At 33.7% G+C, this 24,373-nt stretch overlaps 1 protein-coding gene across 4 annotated transcripts in view; it reads right to left on the bottom strand.

The window, feature by feature from the left end:
* Nucleotides 1-24,373, bottom strand: part of PTPN14 (protein tyrosine phosphatase non-receptor type 14) — a 240,869-nt gene that overhangs the window by 207,955 nt on the left and 8,541 nt on the right. For 3 of the 4 annotated variants that reach the window (XM_074309144.1, XM_074309145.1, XM_074309146.1), the window contains exon 2: nucleotides 12,580-12,692. The exons of the other annotated variant lie outside the window; for it this stretch is intronic. The gene's annotated coding sequence lies outside the window, so the exon portion shown is untranslated. The remainder of the gene's footprint in view (nucleotides 1-12,579; nucleotides 12,693-24,373) is intronic. 4 annotated transcript variants of the gene reach the window in all.

A 24,373-nucleotide genomic window follows, 5' to 3' on the forward strand; every position in this document is an offset into this window, starting at 1 on the left:
CTCTACTGAAGAACAAATACTAATTCATTTTTCTTGGAAACTAGAAGTAATGTTCAAGATCATTTTTCCTAATCTTTTGATTCAAACTTGTAAGGGAACCAAACATTAAACCTTGTACTTTCTGAGGCACAATCTAATGCCTTTGCCTTCTGTCTCCTAAATGAATCAAATAACTTCAGTGATTAAATATAACATTAAGACTAGCTAATATTTACATAGTGTTTTAAGGTTTACAAAGCACTTTTCAAACACTATCTCATTTGATTCTCACAACAACTCCTCATTTTACAGATTATAAAACTGAGACAGACAGATAGAAGTTAAACATCTTACATACAGCTAGAGAACGTCTGAGACTGGATTTGATATTAAACAATGCCTGTTTCTTTGCTTTTAAAAAAATTTTATTGATGCCTTGTTTTTTATACCAGTCATTTCCTGATAGACCCACTTATCCCACCCCACCCTATCCTGCCCTCCAACAACAGAGAATTTTCCCTTGTAAAAATGGAAAACAGTTAAACAAAGTCAACCAAAACAGCAACTATGTCTGTCACAGCACACCATTTAGCAATTATAACTCTAAATGTAGATTTAAAGAACCAGGACTCAAATCTCTACTTAGTCTTTCTGGCTCCCTATTTCTTCATCTATAAAATGTCTTGGTGGAAATGGAAAATCTCCAAGATCTTTTCCAACTGTCAATCTAATTCTGGTATAATTTTTTATTTCTCCCGATTCCAACTTATTATTCCAACTTATATCTTCCTCATGAAGAATGGAATATATTTTGCATGATTGCACATGTATAATTGATATCATATTGTTTGTCTTCTCAGCAGGTGGGGGTGGAAAGGGCAAGGGAAGGGGAGAATCTGGAACTAAAAATGTAAAAATAAAAGAATGCTAAAAAAATAAATAAATAATAAATTAAAAAGACTCGAGAGCCCTCTCAAACCTCCCAAACATCTAACAGGTACATGCATATAACAAAAATAAACAAAAATCACTCAGGAAAAAAGGGGAAAGTATCCTTGTTGGGTTTTTTAATGAATTTTTTTCCCCTTTTGATCTGATTTTTCTCATGCAGTATGGTGAATATGGAAATATGTTTAGAAGAATTGCACAGATTTAACGTATATCAGATTGTTTGCTGTCTAGGGAAGAGAGTACAGAGGGAGGGGAAAAAATCTGGAACACAAGATTTTGCAAGTTGAACGTTGAAATTGTTGAATGTCGAAAACTATCTTTGCATGTATTTTGAAAAATAAAAAGCCATTTTTTTAAAGGAAAAAAGAAATTTGCCTTACCACATCCCCCTTACAATAAAACCTAGAAAACTGGCAGTCAGACATCATTCACTTTTAATGTATCTAATGTTACAAATTCTTTCAATGAAACCTAACCTAGACAGGGAGAAAGTTAAGCTGGTCACTGTCTTTATGTCTTGAGTTTATCACTTTGGAGTTACACTTTGATAAGAATAGAAAAGGCAAAACAAAGCACACTTCATTGGACTGAGGGCTCCACCAACCCTCTTTTATGTGACAAAAAGTGAGTGAAAAAGATTTCACAGTAATTTCCAAAGGACAACTTGTTAGCAATCAAGTCTTTTCAATGCTCTAACATCACCAGAGGACTCAGCTATTAATTATCATAAAACTTCTATTACCTCAAGCTAGAAAGCAGAAGTTAGGAATTAAATCTTGGCAAGCCAGATCCTATGTATAAAGAATTACATCCCTTTCTTTGTCCCATGCCCACAACTTCACAATTCTGACAAATTACCAAACATAATGTGATTAAGAGTCCAAAAATTGGTAGTGGCTATGTTAACCACATAATTCTAATAGAAGGCCATGGGGTTTCAGTTATGGGTGGATTTTTTTTTAAGCTGAAAAATGGCCTAGATTTGCATCATATCTGAAAAAAAAGGCTGAAACATTTTAACAAACATTTCAGTCATACACAATTTTTGTTTTGTCTTTGTATTCAGAATTTAGTACAGCATCTTGCATACAATAGGTTCTTAATAAATGCTGAAATAATATTTGTAAAGTACTGGGCAAATGGTAGGCATTTAACATAGACCCTTTCTCCTCCTTCTAGTTGGACTAATTTGGAAATGAAAAGGGTCTTAGAGATCACCTAATTTAACTCCCACATTTTAGATAGGGAAACTGAGACCCAAACTTGCAAATGTTTATAAGAATGAACCTATGATTCTTTAATATAGAGAACTCAGCTGAAACAGGAGAACATAAAATATTTTTCAAAACTTAAAACACTTTATGAATTCAGGTATTATCTAAATATTAAGTCTTCTGGTAATAGGAAACCTCTGAAGGCTTGAGCAGGGAAGTGGCATATGCAGAATTATGTATCTGGAAAATAAATTTAGCAACATAGTGAAAGATATAATGTTGAAGAGGATGGAATATCAGATAAAATATATTGCAAATATCATTCTTTGCAGATGATATAATGGTATACTTAGAAAACCCCAGAGATTCTAATAAAAAGTTATTAGAAATAATTCACAACTTTAGCAAAGTTGTTGGGTACAAAATAAATCCACATAAATCCTCAGCATTTTTATACATCACCAATAAATTGCAACAGCAAGAGATACAAAGAGAAATTCCATTCCAAACAAATGTGGAGAGCATAAAATATTTGGGAATCTATCTACCAAAGAAAAGTCAGGAATTATATGAACAAAATTACAAGGCACTTGCCACAAAAATAAAGTCAGATTTAAACAATTGGAAAGACATTCAGCGCTCTTGGACAAGCCGAGCGATTATAATAAAGATGACAATACTCCCCAAACTAATCTATTTATTTAGTGCTATACCAATCAGACTCCCAAGAAACTATTTTTAGTGACCTAGAAAAAATAACAACAAAGTTCGTATGGAAGAATAAAAGGTCGAGAATTTCAAGGGAATTAATGAAAAAAAAAAGTCAGATGAAGGTGGTCTAGGTATACCTGATCTAAAAGAAATCAGACTGATGACCTAGGCAGACTGTTTTTTCTCTGTCTCAGAAATATACTTATATGGGGGGGGGGGAGGGAGAGGGAAGAGGGAGAGAAAAACAGAGACAGAGAAAATAAAATAAAATATTTGGGTGTCTACCTGCCAAGACAAATCCAAGAATTATATGAATACAATTACAAAACATTTCTCACACAAATAAAGTCACATCTAAACAAATGGAAAAATATCAATTGTTCATGGGTAACCCAAGCTAATATAGTAAAAATGACAATTCTGCCTAAATTGGTCTACTCAGGTCTATTCAGTGCCATATCATTCAAACTGCCAAAAAAATTATTTTATAGAACAAGAAAAAAAATAACAAAAATTCATCTGGAAGAACAAAAGGTCAAGACTAAGAAGAAATTAATGAAAAAAAAAAAAAAAAGAATGGTGACTTAGCAGTACCAGACCTAAAACTATATTATAAAGCAGCAGTCATCAAAACCATTTACTTCCTCAAGCAGGAAGATTTCAGAAAGGCCTGGAGAGACTTACATGAATTGATGCTGAGTGAAATGAGCAGGACCAGGAGATCATTATATACTTCAACAACAATAATATATGATGATCAATTCCGATGGGCGTGGCTCTCTTCAACAAAGAGAAAAACCAAATAATTTCCATTTGTTCACTAATGAATAGAACCAGCTACACCCAGCGAAAAAACTCTGGGAAATGAGTGTGAACCACTACATAGCATTTCCAATGCCTCTATTTTTGTCCACTTGCATTTTTGATTTCCTTCTCAGGTAAATTTTACCTTATTTCTAAGTCCGATTTTACTTGTGCAGCAAAATAGCTATATGGATATGTATACATATATTGTGTTTAACATATGCTTTAACATATTTAACATGTATTGGTCTACCTGCCCTCTAGGGGAGGAGGTGGTGAAGGAGGGGAAAAGTTGGAACAGAAGGTTTTGCAATTGTCAATGCTGAAAAATTACCCATGCATATATCTTGTAAATAAAAAGCTATAATAATAAAAAATTAAAAAAAGAAATTAAGACATGAAGTTAAAGAAGAAAAAAAAAACATTTGGTCCTGGCTAAGAAATAGAGTGATGGATCAGTGAAATAGATTAGATATATGACACAATAATCAATGCCTATAGTAATTTAGTATTTGATAAAGCCCCAAACTCCAGCTTCTGGGATAAAGATCTCACTACTTATCAAAAATTGCTGGCAAAACTGGAAAATAATGTCAGAAATTTGGCATAGACCTACATCTCACACCCCATACCAAAATAAGGTCAAAATGGGTACATGATTTTGGCATAAAAGATCATACCAAAAGTAAATGAGAAGAGCAAGTGATAACTTATCTATCAGATCTTTGGAGAAGGCAAGACTTTATGACCAAAAAAGAACTAGAGAATACTATGAAAGACAAAATGGACAACTTTGATTACATTAAATTAAAAAGAGGTTGCACAAACAAAAACAACAGAAACCAGATTAAAAGGGAAGCTGGGGGAAAAATTATAAATAGTGTTTCTGATAAAGGTCTTATTTCTAAAACAAAAGAGCTGTGTCAAATTTATAAGAATACAAATCATTCTCCAATTGATAAATAGTCAAAGGATGAACAGAAATCATATGAAAGAATGCTCTAAATCACTATTGATTAGAGAAATGCAATTTAAGACAACTATAAGGTACAACTACACACTTTTCAGATTGGCTAAGATGAAAGGAAAAGATTATGATGAATGTTGGAAGGGTATGGGAAAACTGGGACACTGATACATTGTTGGTAAAATTGTGAACTGATCCAACCATTCTTGGAAAGTAAAATAGAACTATGCCCAAAGGGTTATCAAACAGTGCATATCCTTTGACCCATGAGTGCCAATACAGAGTCTGTTTTCCAAGAAATTCATAAAGGAGCGGAAAGGACCACAAAAGTATTTGTAGCAAAAATTTTTTGTGATAGTAAATTGGAAAATGAGTAGATGTCCATCAATTGCAGAATAGTTGAATAAGTTGTGGTACATGACAGTAATGGGGTATTATTGTTCTACAAAAAATGATGAACAAGCTGATTTTAGAAAGGCCTAAAAAGACTTACTCAAACTGATACTGAGTAAAACAAGAAGACCCAGGAATACATTGTATACAATAACAGCAAGAATGTGGGATAATCAATTCTGAAAGATCTGGTTCTTCTGGGTGGTTCAAAGATCAAAGCAATTGTAATATTTTGTCTAGAAAATGCTATTTGCATTCAGAAAAAGAACTATGAACACTGAATGTAAATCAACACATGCTATGTTTACTTTTTTGTTTTTTTCCCTCTTGTTCTGATTTTTCTCTCAACATGATTCACAAAGCAATGCCTACTAAAAATTAATTAATTAGTTAAAATTTAAAAATATAACAGAAGGAGAGAGAAAGAAAAAAGAAAGAGAGAGAGAGAAATATTCAGATATATTCCCCCGCCAAGAGAGGGCAAGACACCTAGGCTGCTTTGGAAAATGAAAATGGTGAGTCAGTCATGTAGAGATGCTGAAGAATTTGTCAATATTTACTGTGACACCAAAGAAAAAAGAAGTAGGGTATTGACTGGATTTTACATGAATTGACACACTTTCATCTGGAATGGAAGGAAATGCTATTTTAGGGCAAGAATTTCTCTGAATAGGTTTTTTTAAATGTTTCTTTACAATGAGCTCTATCAACATGTTAAGACTCAAACTATAGTCCTTTTCAGGAACTGTGGAATTATGACATTTGATGGGGAAAAAAACAACAACAACTATTTCAACCAGAACTTCCTATTGACAGCACAAACCACACCTAAACTACAGCATGGAAGATTCCAAGTGACCATTTCCTTTTCCAGGGTTTAGTCTTACAAAAATGGACAACTCAAAGTTTTCTTTAAAATTTGCAAAATTAGTTTCTTTTTTTCCACTGCTAGTTCATCAAACAGATGCTTTAGACTAAATGTGTTTCTTAAACTTTTTCAACTCATTCGTCCAAGAAATTTTTACATGACTCCAGTTAGATACGTATAAAAATAGATATAAAATATACAAATCAAACATTTACTAATAACAAATCATAATTTTGCAAACTCCACATTCAGTTACAAGACCCCAAATGAGGTCATGAATCACAGTTTAAGAAGTTGGGCTTTAAACCAAAGTGCAGCAAAAACTGATAATTTTTTTTTATTTACTATAATTCCTAACCTTAACTTTACTAGTTCAGAACAGAGAAATGTTGCATCTTTGTGCCCTATAAATATTGAATTTCTTTGCCTAACACTTTGTAAAATGGTAGTTATAGCAACTTTCTGTTAGATTCATCTCAAAAATAGAATCCTGTCCTCATGTCCACATGGATACATAGTCATTAGGTTCAACATCACACTATTGGAAAAGTTTTCTGTTTAATATGTTTCATAATATAAAAACATAAGACCTCTGTCAATCAACATCAAATAAAGTCTTCGATGTATAGGCCATCCAAAGGATATCAATAAAAACATTCGTTTGTAAAAAAGTGTGTTTCACTAGTTCAAAGCAAAGAGTGATAAAGAATTCAATTAGAGTGTTATTGACAGTGGGAATAGAAAAGGAAAGGACAGATATTGCACAAGTGGGAGTCAACAGGATCTGGTAATTGTAAGGACTTAGGAACCGAAGAAGGAAGCATAGAAAGTAACTTTAAGGTCTGGGATTTAAACAATCCAAGCAGGATAGTTGGTGCCATCAAGAGAAATAGGGAAGTTAGGAGAAAAAAACAGGAAGGGTTGAGGAAGAGTTTTGTTTTGGACACATTGACTTTGAAATACATAGGAAAGAGAAGGACAGCAGTGTCACTTGAGCTAACTGGGATGTAGTAAACAAAGTCTTGGACTTTAAGGAAAGGCCATAAGATTTGGCAATCAGGAAGTCATCAATTACCTAATACAACAGGGTGCTAAACATTTTTATATCAACGATCCTTTTGCATTCTAATGAAGGTTATGGCCCTTTCACGGAATAATTTTTTTTTTTTGCTTCACAATAAAGGAAATGATAAATTTCAGTTTTGGAGTTGCTGAAAATAAATATAAATTTTTTACCTATCCAATTTTATGGAACTCCTTAAATCTTTCCCTAGACCTCTGTCTATGAACAACAGATTAAGAACCTCTGTCTTACAAAAAAAAAGACTCGTTTCAGCTGGATAGATCATAGGATTTAGAGCTAGAAAGAGCCTTTGAGCTCATGTTCTAAGACCAGGTTAATGTAGCATGATAAAATGGAAAGAATACTAGACTGAAATTAGAGCAAAGGGGTACCTATCCCAACACTGCCACTAATTTTCGGTGACATTGAGCAAGTCAACTTCTAGTATCTATAAAATAACAGAATTGGACAAATGACCTTTGAGGTTTCTTATAGTCCCTTTATTTTAGAGATGGGATACAGAGAATGATAGTTACTTGCCCTAGATCTCAAGACTAGTAAACAAAAGTGAGATTTGAATCCAGTTCTTCTGTCTTAAGATCTAGTGTTCTACAACTACAACTGTACTTCCAGAAGACAAAGTGAAGAGGAATAAAAAACGAATGGGGAGTAAGAAGTGAGTAAACTCTACTTACTTCTCCAGTGTAGTGTGTAGAGTAAACTCAAGAGTAGAGCTTACTCTTTCTAAAACTGTGATAGTGAAATGAGACAGCATGATTCTTTTTAAAGGTTAAAGTGCACATATTGAACTCACTGAGCATATCTGAGGCCAATAGAAGCCAATAAAGGAAAACATGGAAAATGAGAAGCTGAGAAGATAATCTGGTAAGGAGAGGAAAAGAAGGAATCATGACAATTTTAGAAGTATAAGGTTTTAAAAAGAGGAAAATCATCTCATTCTGGGGCCAGAGGAATAAAAGAGGTACAGAAAAGTGTGGGGGAATGAAGAACAAAAAAGAGAGACTTACTATAATTGACCTCAATCTTCTCAGTGAAGTAGGAAGTAAGGATATCTAATGAGAGAGGGGGCGGAATTGAAGTTGGGGAAGAGGCGTGCAGAGAAGAGGAAGTTTGTAACATTCACTGTGCAGAGTATAATAGAGTCAATGAGAGATGAATAAAAGCATTGTTGTCAGCGGTGAAAGCCTAGTTAAGTTTAGATAGCATAATTTGTAGGGGACCTAGCAAGCACGGTTTGCTATTTCCTCTAGGAACATTCTGCAGATGAGTTCTAGAAAAGAAAGGGGGAAAGGCATGGTAGAGAAACATTCATCTGGCAGTACTGTAACAGACAGATTGGCAGTAAGAAAAAGTAAAAGTATTAAGAGGCTATTTTAGTAGTCTTGGCTGTTAGGGTGCTTCCTTTCAGAAGAAAGAAAAAAAATTGAGGTAAAATTAGCAAGATTTGATTAACTGATTAGATTAGAGGAGGTAAGAGAAGCCCAGGTTAATGTAGCATGATAAAATGGAAAGAATACCAGATTGAAATTAGAGCAAAGAGGTACCTATAGAAGAGAATACAAGGGCTACAAAGCCCCTAGATATACCACTGTGCTCCCCAAAAAACAAAAACAACTGAATGAAAATTAAATGGTAAATGTCATTAAATCATAAAATCTCTGAATTGAAAGGGACCTCAGAAAGTCCTCTGTCTGTGTTTTTGCTTTTCTTTGTACAGACAGCACTTAACACAGTGCCTGGCAAGATAGTTAAGTGCCTACTAAAAGTTTACTGGTAAGGGTGATTTCAGTTCAGTCCGTTTTGGGACAAAAATGGCATCGACTTATACCTGATAAAATGTCATTCTACCTCTGCTTAAAGACTTCCACCAATGGAGAAGTTGCTAAGAAGGGCTAGCCATTCTGCTTTTGCATAGATGTAAGCATTGAAAAGTTTTCCTTATTTCAAACCTAATCCTGCCTCTCTGCAGTTTCCAATCATAGCTTACAGTTCTGTCATTGGATCCAATGTAGTTTAATCCCTCTCCCCTATAACATTGCAAATATTTTGAAAAAAACAAAAAAAAACAAAAAAAAAAAAAAACTAAACCTTTCTAGTTACTTTAATTTGTCTAACATCTAATTGCTTTACCATCCAAATCATCTCCTCAAACATATTCCAGTTTATCAATGTCCTTTAAATGTAGGTTCCCCACAATAACCAACCATGATTCCAGACAACCAATTAGAAACCTATCTCCTGACAGAAGTGATGAACTCCAAGTACAAAATGAGACATAAATATTTTTGGTCGTGACCAATGTGAAAATTTTTTTGCTTGAGTATGCATAATTTTTACAAGACTTTTGTCTTTCCCACATACACCTGGTGGTGGGAGGATGGGAGGTAGAGAAAGAAAAACAATTTTAACTGAAAAAAATTCAATTAAAAAAATAAAGGTGGTGCTCAAAACTAAACATATTCCCAGAGCAGAGCACAACAGTACCATGACCTTCTTTCTGAATCCTGTTTCTATTAATGTATTAGTTTTATTTGACTGCTTTGACACATGGGGCTTTGACACAATCCATTAAACCTTTTAACTAGTAACTGTCATTTCTGTAAATCAACTTACAAAGCTAATCCATGTTAAAAACTAAAGACAATAATCGTGACACTGATACTTATGTAGTCAAAATCCTATCAAAGCTGGAAATAAAATTATCAAGTAAATTTATTTGGGGGATGAGATGGAGGGAAGGTTTGGAAAATGTAGATATCATTATAACACGTCAGATGTCCTTCAAATAAACTTCACATTCCATTTTCTAAGAAACCCCTAAATACTCACAGTATGTTGATTATACTTCTATTTCACTCTTATGTTTAATTTTTTTTCATTATAGTTTCCTCATAGTTCATTGGATCACAGAATATTGAGTTGGAAAGGGCTTTATAGAAGTCATCAAATGCCCTTCATTACAAGGATAAGAGAAATGAGGTTCAAGAGTTTATTAAGTAGTTTCTATTTTATATCAGGAATTATACTGAGCCCTGGGAATGCTAAAACAAAAAATATGCTCAAGGTTCTTATATTCTTTTGAACTTACTTTCCAAAAGAAACAAATGATTCTATGTGTAACATAAATAAGAGTATGTATGTTTCTAAAAGTTGCTAACTCACCTGTTAAAATTCATGACTCCCAGTCTCCACTATCTCTCTTCTTTATACATGGACTAACTCCCTATTACAAAACTGAAGCAAATGTATAAATGCATTTTTCACTAAGAAATAAGATTTAAATTTCCATATACTGCAACTACTTATTGTTTCAACTTTAAAATCTTTATAAGCTATAGAAAAACTAAAAATTCCTCTGATTTATTATACATGACAGCTTAACATTTTAGAATTCTGGTTTATGAGAATAATCGCTTATTTCCTAGCATCTCAACTTATTAAGACTTTAATTCTACCAATAAATTCATTTTAAAATCTGAGATTAAATCATAAATTCATAAGCATATACAGTACCTTGAATTGACCTAAGATAGAGAAATGGCAATATTTCCAGAACCCATCAGTTTCAAAGACTTGTCAATTCTCTCTATCAAACATCATCTATCAACTCATTCCCTTTTTCATACTCACACCGATCCCCCAAATCCCTGTTCTCAAGGAATTCACAGTCTGATATAGGAGACAAAATATAAACAAATGACACAAATGAAATATATGAGATAAAATAGAGTTAACAGAAAGAAGATTCTAGCATTAAGGAAAATCAGGAAAGGGTTCCTGTAACGTAATGCTTTAGCTTCAACTTGAAAGAAGCCAGAAATAGAGATAAGGAAGAACAGCCAGTGAAAAACCATGGACTTCAGAGATGAAGTGTCATGTGTGAGAACCAGTGTCACAGGATCTCAGAGTATGGGAGGGAGAGAAAATATAAGATATAAGATGATTGGAAAGATGGGGTAAGGGAAGACAAATTATTAAGGAATTTAAACACCAAACAGAGGATTTTATATCTGATCCCAAAGGATATAGAGAAGCACTAGAGTTTACTGAATAGAAAGTGACAGGGTCAGACCTGCACCTGAAGATCAATTGGACAGGTGAAGGGAACATTGACTAAAGAAGGGAAAAATTTGTGGTCAGGAAGATCAAACACAAGGCTATTATATGTAATAGTTCAGGCCTGAGGAGATGAGTGGCTGAACTAGGATACTAGTTCAGAGGAGAAAAAGGGGCATATTTTAGAGATGTTACAAAGGTAGAAATAACATATTGTGGGAATAGACTGGATATTGAGGATGACAACTAAATTGCAAGCCTGAAGAACCAATGGTTTCCTTGACAATAATAGGGAAGTGTGGAAGAAGGGAAAGTTTTGAAAGAAAGATAATAAGTTCATCTTTGGACATTCTGAGTTTAACATGTGTACAGGTCTTTCAGTTTGAGATGTCCAATAAGAATAGAAGCGATGCTAGGGCTGGATAAATGATCTGAAAATTATCAGCGTAGAGATGATAAATGAATCCATGGAAGTGGATGGGATGATAAAATGAAACAGTATAGTAAGAAATGAGAAGAAAGCTCAGGACAGAGCCTTGGAGAATCCTCACCACTAGTCAACATCATCTGGGAAAAGATTCAGCAAAAGAAGTGAAGAAGGACTGGTCAGGCAGGTAGGAGGAGAACCAAGACAGACACTGTCTAGAAAACCTAGAAAGAAGATCTCATCAAGGATAAGAGGATGATTGATAGTGTCAAAGGCCACAGAGAGGTCAGGTAGGATGAGGATTGAAGAAAAAGTCACTAGAATTGGCAATAAGAGCACATTAGTAACTTTGGAAAGAGCAAGTCAGTTGAATGATGAGGTTGGAAGTTAGATTGTAGAACGTAAAGAAAAGAGAAGAAAGGAAGTATAGAATTTAGCTATAAAAGATCTTCCCAAGGAGCTTAGCCATAAAAGGGAGAAGAGATATGAAACAGCTAGCAAGGACCAATAGAGCAAGTGAGGGTTTTTTGAGGATAAAAAAGACAAGGGCATGTTGTAAACATCAGGGAAGCAGCCTGTAGACAGATAGAGACTGACAATCAGTAAGAGTAGGAATGAGAGAGGGGGGCAATCTGCTGGAGAAGAAGGCATGGAAAGACTAGGAATGTCTTTTCTCATCATCACAGCTACTAGCAGTTAATGACTCTTTCATATATTCTTAATTCATTATAATCATATGCTATTATCTCCGCTAGAATGTAAACTCTTTACAAGTTGTTTTTATTTTATTTCCATTGTATGTTTCCTTTTATTTTTGTGCCTTTGTTATCTTTGTCTTTGCAATTTTTCCAATTTCTAAGCATGTAGCATGGTCTATTGCATAGCAAGTGTGTAATAAATCCAGTCAATTGATATGCATAGTCTAATTTACATCCCTCATTATCTCTGTAAAGAGAAGAAGGGTGACTATTACTAGCTAAATTTTATAATAGGGTTAGAAAAGACCTGAGAGGTCATCTACTCTAAAATTTTAGTTAATTCAAAAATCCATTTATATTATGCTATCCATAAAAAGTAAGTTACCCAGTGTTTCCTTGAATAATTCCAATTAACAAGAAACATTACCTTATGAGAGAAGTCGTTCCACTTCTGGAGAGCTCTAATCATTACAAACATCCAAAAGCCAAAATCTGCTTCTATGTAAAAATCATCCAATCCACTGATATTACTTCTGTTTTCTAGAATGACAAAGAATATACTTAGTCCCTTTTCTACATGACAACCATCAAATATTTACATAATCTGTAAAATGGAGAAATTAGATGGTCTCTAAGGATGCTTCCAATTCCAAATCCTTTAAGCCTATATAATATTGAATAATTATGAAAGCTTACTTTATGTGCTACGTTAAGATTTACAATGTATAATCCCTTTATATTTTATCAACCCTGCCAGAGTAGACACTATTTTGTCCATTTTAGAGAGAAGGATAACCAAATGGAGGTAAGGGGTCAGCTGTTTGCTGGTAATTGTTTGAAGATGGCTGGGAGGGGAGGGGGAAGGTGTGTTCACAACACACTCTTAGATGTAATTTATATTATGAATACTTTTTCCATTATTTTGTTAAGTATAGACAATCAACAGAATAATAAATCAAGCCCTGATTTACAGTATTTGTCCAATTTCCAAAGTGTAAATGTTACCTCCTGAAAATTTAAAGCTCTAATTTCTTGAGCCAACTTAACTTGGCTTCAGCAGCCATGATTATACAGCATTTAGCTATATATCTAAAGCAAGATTAAAACCCAGGACTTCCTAAATCCAAGTTTATCATTCTTTCCACTACTTCATGCTAGTTCCTCTTCCTGCCCCCTCTACTTATATCCTAGCAGCCATAAATCCATCTATTTCCTTCTAGTCCATAGTTCATAAATTTAATCTGTAAATCTTTTATGACCTTCAGATATCAGGTGATACAATGGACAGATTTTTCTATTTGGAGTCTTTTTGACTCAAAAAGACTTGAGTTCAAATAACACTTCTTCAAATACTTACTTAGCAGGCTGGGAAGATCACTTAAATGTTCTGTTTCACTTTTCTCATTACTAAAATGGGGATAACAATAAACTACTTCAGAATAGTTATAAGGATTAAATGAATTAACCTGGAAAATGCTTTGCAAACCTTAAATGCACTATTAAAATGTTAGCTATTAGTGTTGTCAGTAAGAAAATTTAGGTTCTCTTACCATCTTTTCATCAATCCTAGTTTTTAAATCCTTTTTTTAAAAAACTTATTTGTTTTATTCTCTTCAATTTGAAAATAATTCTCTTTCACAGAAGAGACAGAAGTTTTTTTTTTCTTGTCTAATATTAACACCATCTGCCCCAAGCATCAGGCCTCACTCTTCCTTGTTCTTGTTTAAATATAGCATTTTTTAAAAAGCCATCTTTATTGTCCTTTGCATTTTTTTCAAGCCTCAGCTCATTCTGAGCTTTAGTGTTCCTGAAGCTAATCTTACAGATACATGCAATTCTTTTGTATTCATCTTCAGTTATATGCCCCAAAGCCCCCCCTTTTATATTCTTTTCAGTTTTGATCTCATCATGAAGGCCTTTTGTGTATTCACATTAGTCTCTTTATATGCCTCCTCCTTTTCTTCTTCACGATTCATAGGCGAAAATGTGAGGCATCCAGAGGTCAAGTATCTTGCCAAGGGTAATAGAATGGGTAAGTGAAGGAGGCAGAACCAGAACTCTAAGAGGTTGTACCTAACTAAACTACCCTTCCTTGAGAGATTGTGGGGAGCTCCTAATATAACTATTGATGCAAGGGGAATTCTTCATGTTGTAGGCCAAAGCAAATTTAACAATCAACCTTTGCCTAAAAAGACTGTGGTACCATCTAATTCACAGCCACTGAACATTTCAAGAAGAATACTTTCAGTAAAAATGTGGATCTTTATTTCATTGAAAAGTTTAGGGATCATTAACCATATACTATCCCTAAGGCAATCCAGGACCTTCTCTTCCTACTCAATTCTAATCCAGTTAATTAATCAGCTACAGTCTGTTGAAAACAAGCATATTGATAAATCATTTCTAAGAGTTGTCCATTGACCTACACACACATCATAGTTTGGATCAGAGATAATCAAACTTGTTCCCACAAAACTCATGAGGGCAAAACTCTTGAGTGACACTGGAATCAGATGAAAATCTAAGTGGAAACATACCCTCTGATCCAGCAGTGTCTCTATTGGGTCTGTATCTCGAAGAGATCATAAAAGCAGGAAAAAGATCTGCATATGCTAAAATGTTTGTAGCAGCCCTTCTAGGAGTGGCAAGAAACTGGAAATTGAGTGGATGTCCATCAGTTGAAGAATGGCTGAATAAATTGTGGTATATGAATATAATTTAATATTATTGTTCTATGAGAAATGATGAACAGGCTGAATTCAGAAAGGCCTGAAATGACTAACATGATCTGATGCTGGGTGAAGTAAGCAGAACCAGGAAAACAGTATACACAATAATAACACGATTATGCAATGATCAACTATGATAGACTTAGCTTTTCTCGGCAAAAGTTATTCAAGACAATTCCAACAGACTTTGAATGGAAAATGGCATCCACATCCAGAGAGAGAAATATAGAAATTCAATGTGGATCAATGAGTACTATTTTCACTTTTTTTGTTTGTTTGCTTTTTCTTTTTTGTCTTTTTTTTTTTTTTCTCTTTCTCTTAGTCTAATTTTTTGGAGTTGTGAACTGGTCTAACACTTTTGAAGAATTATTTGCAACTATGACCAGCATAAAACTATTCATTCCTTTTGACCAAGCAATACCACTACTAAGTCTGTATCCCAAAGAGATTAAAAAAAAAAAAAGAGGGAAGAAGATTTACATGTACAAAAGTATTTATTGCAGTTCATTCTGCTGTAGCAATGAATTGGAAATTGAAGGGATTCCTATCAGTTGGAAAATGGCTAAAAAAGTTGTGATTTATAATTGTGATGGAACACTCTTGTGCTATAAGAAATTATGAGAAGAATAGGTATAGAAAAACCTGAAAAGACTTCTATGAATTGATGCAAAATGAAGCAGAACAAGAGAACACTGTACACAGTAACAGCAATATTACATCATTAAACAATTGTGAAAGACTACTGTGATCAATACAGTGATCAACAAAAATTTCTTAAGCCTCATAATGAAAAATCCTATTCACCTCCACAGGGAATACTGATGAACTCTAAGTATAGATTTTTCCTACTTTATTTTTCTCGCTTTGTTTTTTTTGTAACATAGCTTATATTAGAAATATATTTTGAATGACTTCATGTGTATAATGAGCATCATATTACTTGTCTTTTTATTGGGTGTGGAAAAGGGATGAGACATTACTAGTACGAACAATAAACATTTTTTTCCACTTGCATTTTCCCTATATGCAGTCAAACTAAATTCTTGAATGATTATGGATCTCACATACAAGGCTCTACGATATTCCAGGATTGAATCTTATCATCAAAATGCTAACTTCTAGAATTCCAGCTAAGATGGCTGCCTAAATAGAGATAGGCTGCTCAGTTTTCACATGCCTTCTGCACCAAAAACATTAAAATAGCAGTAAACAAAATAGTGAGGGGGGGGGCTAATTCTTTGAGAAACCTGAGTGATTTTACCTGCCCCCAAACTCCATAGTCAGCCAGATGCTTACAGTCAATAGAAAAGAGGGACCACTAGCAAAGTCAGCACCAGAACAAGCAAATAAAATCCTTGAGTCTTCTAGTGCACCCTTGAACTAGGGACAAGGCTGTCTCTAACAGCTTTGCAGCTAGAGACAGGAAAAGCAGGGCTCTCCAAGAAAGCATCCCAGTAGTCTGAAGCACCAGGCATTGGGGCTTCAAGGTCCCTAGCATTCTGACTTACTATGCCATAGTGAGCCCTAAAGATCTAGTGCTCTGCATTTTAAAGCTCTAGGAAATTGTAAAAGTTATCACCAATTTTAATACACTGATACACACCAGGAGGAAGACATGGAGCACAGCAACTCCTCTTCCCTTTTCCTCTTGGTGGAAAAAGGTGTGTATGTGTATGTTTCCTTATTGTGTGTGTGTGTGTCCTTATTGAAAGGTAGTATGGTGCAGTGTAATGGGTACTAAACTTGGAACAAGAAAATTCCATTACTCATTAACCAGATAACTGCTGCCTATAGAATAGAGAAGATCATTTCTAGTTCAACCTTCTTATTTTAGAGATGAGAATAAAGGGGCCCAAGGAGATAAAATCATTTCTCCAAGATCACACAGGTAAGAAAGAATAAGTATCAGGGCCAGGTTTTCCAAAACTCTCTCTTTCTCCTATGCCACAGTAAGGGGAATCAACCCTGGGAATAATTCTCCTCATTGTTCTGATCACTGGTAGGAGAAGAAGGGGATATATTATCCAGGCACCTAACATGAATTCCTGAATACAAATTCTGTATATTCTCTGAAAAGGAGGAATTTTAATTTTTTTAAAGCAAAACTAAGCAATTTAAGATTGTAACCTAAAAGAAAAGGATTGCAACCTTGTTTTCTATTTTTAAATTGCCAAGGAAAAGGAAAAGCTAGCATGAGGCATGAAGTATTCTGTTGACTTTTCTTCACTTTACATTTCAGATTCAACATAGAGTCAGAGCTTAAAGAGATTAAGGGTTTCTAACATGTTGGGTCAAATACAGAAAGAAAACGAACACAAATTACCTCCTCAGTTTGCAAAGCTATGAAATAAGTCTTCACCATCTTCAAAAGGAATTTATTAATCAGCTGTCACTATGTTATTAATCAGAATGTCACTATGCTAAGTGATACATACAAAGAATTACATAAATAAAGCACTTTTCTTAACCTCAAAACTTGAAACCTTAAAAGGGAAAATGTTAAAAAAAAAAAAAAAAAAAAAAAAAAAAAAAGATAAAGGTCCCAGAAAACAGAATAGAAATTTTAATATAAGGGACTCCTTATATGTAGAAACAGGTAGATCTGCAACTCATCCATAATTAATGATCTTAGAGAATTGCTGGTGGCACCAAGAAATTAAATGACCAAGATCACACAACTGGTACTTCTATATTAAAGGCAAGACTTGAAACCTAAGTCTTTCCAACTTTATGTTCTCCATACTGCCTCACAATTTTATTCTACCTGTGCCCTTTTGCATAACACACAGTAAACCACAATTGAGTGCTAAGTAGAGGGGCTAAGAGAGACAGAATTTGGATAAATTTATTCATAAAATTTAAGTTTTATAGGAGAACAAGAATGATAAATACTGATCGTGGATCATAGATTTAGAACTGGAAGTGACCTCTAAGGCCATCTAGACCAACTCCTTCATTTTATTTTATTTTATTTTTTGAAGCTGGGGTTAAGTGACTTACCCAAGGTCACACAGCTAGGAAGTGTTAAGTGTCTGAGACCACATTTGAACTCGGGCCCTCCTGAATTCAGGGCTGGTGCTCTATCCACTGCACCACCTAGCTGCCCCCCCTTCATTTTACAAATGAAAAAATTAAGGTCTAGAGAAATTAGGTAACTTGACCAAAGTCATATGGGAAGTAATGGGGCAAAAGTGTGATAAGAAGTCCTCTGACTTCAAACCCAGTGTTCTTTGCATTGTACCATATTGCATCTAGCTACAAAGTACAATATGAACTGACAAAATTGCCAATTTGTAAAAACAGGGTGAAGTGAATAAATTAGATATTCTAATTAAATGAAATCCTTTTACTTCAAACTTGATTACTGAAAACCTTTCTATAACAAAAGCATACAAACACAACACTTGGAAAAGGAGCCATTCTAGAGAACCTAGTTTCCCAGGTAGCTAAAGATTTGTCCTTTTAAAGCATCAAAAAAATTTGCCATCTTGGATGCAAATCTCTCTAACACATGTTGAAGCCCTGCTTTTTTCAATGTAGCAACAATGAAGAGAATTTAATCTTATCTGTGACTCAGGGCCATCATCATTATCATCAATTATCACAGTACATGGCAATACTTTCAAAAAGTGTATTTTCTACTGTTTGGTCAGACACCAAAACTTCTCATATTTTAAAGCAATCCTGAAGTCTCATCTTATTCCATCAAATTAACAAAATTAATTTTTAAATGAGGAAAAAAAATTGTTAATATCATAATTTACTCATTACTATAGGAAGTATATGAATTGATTCAATTATTCCAGAAAACAATTTGAAATTTTGCAAGGAGATCCCATTACCGGGACTATACCCCTAAGAGGATTGGCAAAGCAAGAAAAGACCCTTATGCATAAAATAGCTACAGCAACATTATCTGTAACAACAAAAATCTAGAAACTATGTGCCCAGTGATTAAGGAACATCTGAACTACAGTACATAAAAGTAATGTAATATTATGACAAATGTGAAAAAAAATCAGAAAAGCAGTAATGAGATGAAGCTAAGAAATCATATTGAAAACGAAAATATACAATAGTTAAGAGTGATGGAAATCAATTCAACCCTAAGAGAGAACAAAATTCCAATCAAATACAACAGTGTTGATAGCACACTATCAAAATTAAAACACACCCTTCCTGTTAAAAACTAGGAAACTCATTACAAAAGTGAAAAAGCAACATGAAATGATATGCATGGGGGAGAGGGAATATTTATTTGGGGAGTGTCTACTGAATCAAAACAAAACACTTTAAAATTAAAAATAAATGATTAAGTTTTGGTGCTCTGGCCACCATTTTCCCTTGATCCTTCGCCACTTACCCTGATTTTACCATTTCTGTGGGCAGTAATATTATTTATCTAGCCTCCTGTGGGTAAATCTTGAGATTATCTTTGATTCTTTCCCCTCTCTCATATTTCATATCCAATTACCAAACCCTATCAATAATGAGTCTGCAAAGTCTCCCATATCTGTCCTTTCTCTCCAAACCCACAGGCCCCCACTCTCCCCACCTCCACCCCATTATTATTAGGCTATCACTTCAACAGCTGTATTATCACTGCTACAGTTTCCTGACAAGTCACACCCACCTTCACTCTCAGTCACCCATCCGCTCTGCTGATCATTGCCAAAAATGATCTCCCTATTTATTTGCTCAAGAAACTTCTATAATTTCTGCCACTCTTTCAAGTGAAATTCAATTGCCTTTCTTGCCATGCAAGACCCCGCCACACCATTTGTACATGGCACCTTCCCAATTTTATTATATATTACACTTGGGCCAACTTATATTCCAGTCAAAGGGCTGTTTACTGACCCAAGAATTTATCCTTGCCAAAATGTTCTTTTGTTTCCTGTTTCTTCATCTACAGAATTCCTATCCATTATTTAAGGTCTAGTTTAAATGCTATCAAATCCATCAAACCTGCACTAATCCCAACCAGTAATGACCTTCCCCACCAGTTCACTACCATGACTCCCTGATGTGATTCTGTAATATTGTGCTAGGTTGTTTCCCCTCTAGAATGTATGCGCCAAGAAGACAAGGAGCTTGCCTCAACTATATTCACTATATCCACGTGTTTGTAGTCCATATATTAAAAAACAAAAAACAAACACCTTATTGTACTGTGCCCTACACACAGTAAACAGTTAATAAAATAAACATTTGCAGGATTATAATGAAATTAAATTCTACCAGACCCTGTGACATTAGTAAGATTCTGAAGATTGGACAGGGAATGTACCAGATGACATGTTTGTTATCAGAGTAAGATCATATATATCAAAGGCATGAAGGAATTACAGCCTGCATTGGCTGGCCAAGAAAGTACTACTTCAAATCATTACATGTAGATCACAACATAACATTCTTACTTTTTTGTTGTTGTTCACTTGTATTTTGTTTTCTTACTCATTTTCTTTCCTTTTTGATCTGGTTTTTCTTGTGCAACAAGAGAACTGTATATGTTTACACATATTGGATTTAACATATATTTTAACATATTTAATATATACTGAATTGCTTGCCATCTAGGGGAGGAGGTGGGAGGAAAAAGGAGAAAATCTGAAACACAAGGCTATGCAGGGATCAATGTTGTCAAATTATTTGGGCATATGTTTTGAAAATAAAAATAAAAAAACTTTATAGAAAAAAGATTTAAAAAGATAAATAAGATCTTTCACATGAAAAATATCATTGCATTAATGCATTTTCAGGTCTTACTTATAGTCTTATGAATACAAAGTAAAATTTATTTAATGAGTGAGGATCTCAGACTTATTATTTTTCAACATATAAATATTATCTCTTGACATGGTAGGAAAAATACAAAGCAAAGATGATTTGTTTGCCATTATTAGTAGCATAAAAGATTTCATGAAGGAAGCATCTGCTTGCCTGAGATCTCTACTATTATCTCTAGTGATCTCTACAGTATCTCTTGTGGATATATAGAATTTAAAAATCTAGATGGAAGACTTGAGTGTCAGCATGACACTCAGAAGAAAAAGCAGCCCAGAGCTAGGAAAATCTGGCCTCAACTCTCAACTTTGCTTCTTACTCACAATGTGACCTTAGGCAAGTGACTAAATTCAGTGCTCAAGTCAGTAGTGTCAAACTCAGAGAAATCAGAGGCAACTAAACCAAAAATGAGGATCCCTAGAGGCCACATATTGTCTTAGAAAACCAGATATTAACATTTTCTATGTTCTATTATTTTTTTTCTTAAGGATGCTCCAATTACATATTAATCTAATTCAGGGCACAGGTGGAATTATTGTAGGTTGAGTGAGTGTCTAATACCTCTGTTCTAAACAACTTCTCTAAGGCTAAAAACCATGGACCATGTTTTGCCTATTTGTACTACATAAAAAGCTCCATACATTACTGGCAGGGAATTCTATACCAATGAAATCATAGGTTCAGATGTCATCCGTGTGTCTATGTATGATTATAGAAGGACAGGGATAAGAATTATGCAAAATGGGAAAAAGATCAGAGATTTATTGAAATATAAGATATTCCAAAAATCTCTGTGCCATTTTAAAGACTTTTGAAACACCCAGTATAAGCATAATACCATTTATGATAACTGGAGAGTGGAAGTTAGTTTGTTAAATATGTACCTGGCATGAGGGTTTTGTTTGTTTTTATTTTTAATCTTTCTCCTAAATATGGAGAAAAGTATCCATTCGTTAAAGGATTTAGTTTACATTTTAGGGTATAGACCATGTTAATCCTTATACTAAGGTTAATTTTTATCTAATTACAATTGAAACTTTCTTCATTAAAGTCCTACTTCACTACCTAATCAGAACTGGGGCTCCTGAAGACTATATTAATAAAGTAGAAAATAAGGCAGTAGAAGATCATTTGCAGCTCCAAATGAACTGAAAAAGATGATCAATACAGGTCTAGAAATGAACTACATGTCAACCTAGAAAATTGCAGGGCTTATAACTAAGAAGCTTGGTCAATAAGTGATTTTTTTTTTAAGTTTTGTCAAAGCAACTCAAAAAACAGTCTACTCAAGCATACTCTGCACAGAGTAAACTTGTTATTTTTTGTTTCAAGATGATCACATTTATGAAGTCACCTGAACTAAGATAAATTCCTAGAAGTCAACAACCATGTATTTATTCCTAATGCCAGGTAACTCATAAACTACAAGATTTAATATAGTGTTTGGTTTTCTACAAAGTAGAAAAATGCAACTGAATGGATAACCCAGAGACAGTTTTATGGCATATAATTAAAAGTCCTGCCTTGTCACAATTAGCAATGTAACCTTAGGCTTAATTATTTAACCAATTGGGAAACTACTTTTGCATTTAAGAAAAGAAGGGACTGAAACTGATCTTTAAGATCCTTTTCAGAATCATAATTCTATTCTATATATTTTATTTCCATTATGTATCATTGAGCAAGTTTTAAGTTTTTAGATTGATATATAAAAGCAATGGATTCCTCACACATTTTTTTTTAATGGTTTTTGTCCTTTTAAAAATAACAGAACATAACAAAACCAAATTCGGAGGGAAACACCAACAAACAGGATAGCAATGAAAATTACATGTTAGATTTAATATAGACTTTCTTTTAAAAAAAAAAATCAAGTTGTACATAGTAGAGATTCATAATTTTAAGTATAATCCTCTTTTTCTATATTAGTTGCATGTGGAAAAACATTCTTTTTTGGCTATTTATTAAATGCATAATTATATATGTATATATATATATATATATATATATATATATATATATATATATATATATATATATATATATATATATATATATATATATATATATATATGTATCTTATTTCCCTCTACTAAAACCTTGCTCTGGTGATATGAAGGTGAACCTGAATCCCTGAAAACTTAAGTCTAAAGTGCTTATGTCCTTCCAAGCCTGTATACATTCTAGTACAGGCCCAATAAAACATACACAAACATATGCAACTCTCTCCATTTGAGGTTTTCTTGGCAAAGATATTGGAGTGATTTGCCATTTCCTTCTACTCATTTTACAGATGAGGAAACTGAGGAAGCAAGATACTTGTTCAAGTTATACAATTAGTAAGTGTCTCAGATTTTTTTGAATTTTTGAAAATGAGCCTTCCTGACTTCAGACCCAGCACTCTATTAACTGCATCACTTAATTACCTAATAAAAGATCAGTCTGTATAAATTCAGGAAGGTTTGCCACACTAGGTTAGCCAAAGGGTAATACGTTATTTGATCACAATCATTTTAGACTATTTACTAAGTTGTAGATGAGATGCATTCTGAAACAGCAATAATGACATTAACAAAATTATATAGATCGCTGAACTATCAAAATGAGCCAAGTCAAATTTCACTTCTCCAAAATAATGACATTTTAATTGGAATAACATTTTTTTCTTGTTGTTGCTGAGGCAATTGGGGTTAAATGACTTGCTCAGGGTCACACAGCAAGGAAGTATTAAGTATCTGCAGCCAGATTTGAATTCAAGTACTTCTGACCTCAGGGCCAGTGCTCTATCCACTGTGCTATCTAGCTGCCCTGGAATAATATTTTTCTATGTAATTTTTCAAAGAGATGACATAGAAAAGTGAATAGGTGACACATACTAGTTGTGTGATCATGCACAAATCACAAATCACTTTACCTTCTCAGTACATCTGGCAATTAAAAAAAAAAAAACTTTTAAGTTGTTGAGATATTGCTGGTGTACATCAGTGGAGGGAGTTTCAACACCAAAAATTCCCAATACTCCTGAAAATTGCAAGTCTGGACCAAAATGATCATGATCATAATGATGATGATAAAAAAAAAAATTATACTAAGCAATGCAAATGATATGATACATCAATAGGTGGAGAAGCAAAATATCTAAACTCCATTCCTCTAATAAGGGAATCCCAAATGTCATTATATCTACCTGGTTTCTAAGTGAACAAACTGCAAATTGGGAAACAGCAAAATATTTTTTAGTGACAACAACAATGCTAATCACAACCATTTTTTTTGTCTTTGATTAATTTTAAAGAAACCAATATTTTTTAAAGAATATAAAACTATTTTGATAAAATAGTTCAACTACTTATATAATTTCCATTATATAAATAACTTCAGTTACACATTTTTTGTTAAACCACATAATTGTATAATATTCCACAACTAATTTAAACCATTATTATGTCTATACCAATGAATTTGTGTGACCTTGTAAAAATTCTTTCAATTAAAAGACATCCAGAATATTAGCATAATCTATGTATTTAAATGCAGGTAATAACAAAAATCACTTCCAGTTTTCAAATGATAATTTGGAGATAGGCTTAAATCTAACAAACGGGTATCTTCATCATTTAAAGTACATTTTACCAAATGTATAATGAAAAAATTATGCCTAATAGATTACAGGATTTCCCTGGCAGAAGCCAAAGTTAATTGCCA

Source organism: Sminthopsis crassicaudata, chromosome 4, assembly GCF_048593235.1.
Source record: "Sminthopsis crassicaudata isolate SCR6 chromosome 4, ASM4859323v1, whole genome shotgun sequence".
Taxonomy (NCBI): domain Eukaryota; kingdom Metazoa; phylum Chordata; class Mammalia; order Dasyuromorphia; family Dasyuridae; genus Sminthopsis; species Sminthopsis crassicaudata.